Here is a 1688-nt window from a genome sequence, read left to right as displayed (position 1 = left end):
AACTTAAAGTTTGACTGTGGGGGCTCTGGTTGACTCTGCTTGGAGAGAAGCTTTTTCTGCTTCCTCTCCATGGTTGCAGAGGGAGATCCTTGAGTTTTAAACACAAGGGAGTTCTCATTCCATTGAAGGAATATTTCACCTCTGTCAACATCAATCACAGCTCTTGCTGTGGCCAGGAAAGGTCTTCCTAGGATGATGGATTCATCCTCTTCCTTTCCAGTATCCAGAACTATGAAATCAGTAGGTATGTAAAGGCCCTCAACCTTTACTAATACATCTTCTACTTGTCCATAAGCCTGTTTTCTTGAGCTGTCTGCCATCTCTAGTGAGATTTTAGCAGCTTGCACCCCATAGATTCCCAGTTTCTCTATTACAGAGAGAGGCATGAGGTTTATTCCTGAACCAAGGTCACACAGAGCCTTAAAGATCATGGTGCCTATTGTACAGGGTATTATGAACTTTCCAGGATCCTGTCTCTTCTGAGGCAATGTCAGTTGATCCAGATTACTTAGTTCATTGATGAACAAGGGAGGTTCAACTTCCCAAGTATCAATGCCAAATAATTTGGCATTCAGCTTCATGATTGCACCAAGAAACTTGGCAGTTTGCTCTTCAGTAACATCCTCATTCTCTTCAGAAGAGGAATACTCATCAGAGCTCATGAAGGGCATAAGGAGGGTCAATGGAATCTCTATGGTCTCTAGATGGGCCTCAGAGTCCTTTGGTTCCCCAGAGGGAAGCTCCTTATTGATCACTGGACGTCCCAGGAGGTCTTCCTCCTTGGGATTCACGTCCTCTCCTTTCCTCACAGGTTCGGCCATGGCGCTTATGTCAATGGCCTTGCATTCTCCTTTTGGATTCTCTTCTGTATTGCTTGGGAGAGTACTAGGAGGGATTTCAGTGATCCTTTTACTCAGCTGGCCCACTTGTGCTTCCAAATTTCTAATGGAAGACCTTGTTTCATTCATGAAACTTACAGTGGCCTTAGATAGATCAGAGACTAGATTTGCTAAATTAGAAGCATTTTGTTCAGAGTTCTCTGTCTGTTGCTGAGTGGATGATGGAAAAGGCTTGCTATTGCTAAACCTGTTTCTTCCACCATTATTAAAGCCTTGTTAGGGCTTTTGATCCTTCCATGAGAAATTTGGATGATTTCTCCATGTTGAGTTATAGGTGTTTCCATAAGGTTCACCTAAGTAGTTCACCTCTGCCATTGCAAGGTTCTCAGGATCATAAGCTTCTTCTTCAGAAGATGCCTCTTGAGTACTGTTGGATGCAGCTTACATTCCATGCAGACTCTGAGAAATCATATTGACTTGCTGAGTCAATATTTTATTCTGAGCCAATATGGCATTCAGAGTATCAACTTCAAGAACTCCCTTCTTCATAGGCGTCCCATTACTCACAGGATTCCTTTCAGAAGTGTACATGAACTGGTTATTAGCAACCATGTCAATGAGTTCTTGAGCTTCTGCAGGCGTTTTCTTTAGGTGAATGGATCCACCTGCAGAAGTGTCCAGTGACATCTTTGATAGCTCAGATAAACCATTATAGAATATATCCAGGATGGTCCATTCTGAAAGCATGTCAGAAGGACACTTTTTGGTCAACTGTTTGTATCTTTCCCAAGCTTCATAGAGGGATTCACCTTCTTTCTATCTGAAGGTTTGAACATCAGCTCTAAGCTT

At 42.7% G+C, this 1688-nt stretch overlaps 1 non-coding gene across 1 annotated transcript; it reads left to right on the top strand.

Moving 5' to 3' along the window:
* The first annotated feature begins 1580 nt into the window (after positions 1-1580).
* LOC112753353 (small nucleolar RNA R71) lies at positions 1581-1688 on the top strand. Its single transcript, XR_003177743.1, has one exon. It is a non-coding gene; the product is annotated as a small nucleolar RNA R71 (small nucleolar RNA).

The sequence above is a fragment of the Arachis hypogaea genome, chromosome 15 (assembly GCF_003086295.3).
Source record: "Arachis hypogaea cultivar Tifrunner chromosome 15, arahy.Tifrunner.gnm2.J5K5, whole genome shotgun sequence".
In the NCBI taxonomy this organism is placed as follows: Eukaryota; Viridiplantae; Streptophyta; class Magnoliopsida; order Fabales; family Fabaceae; genus Arachis; species Arachis hypogaea.
The sequence above is the reverse complement of the archived record's forward strand: the minus strand, read 5'-3'. Positions and strand labels throughout refer to the sequence as shown.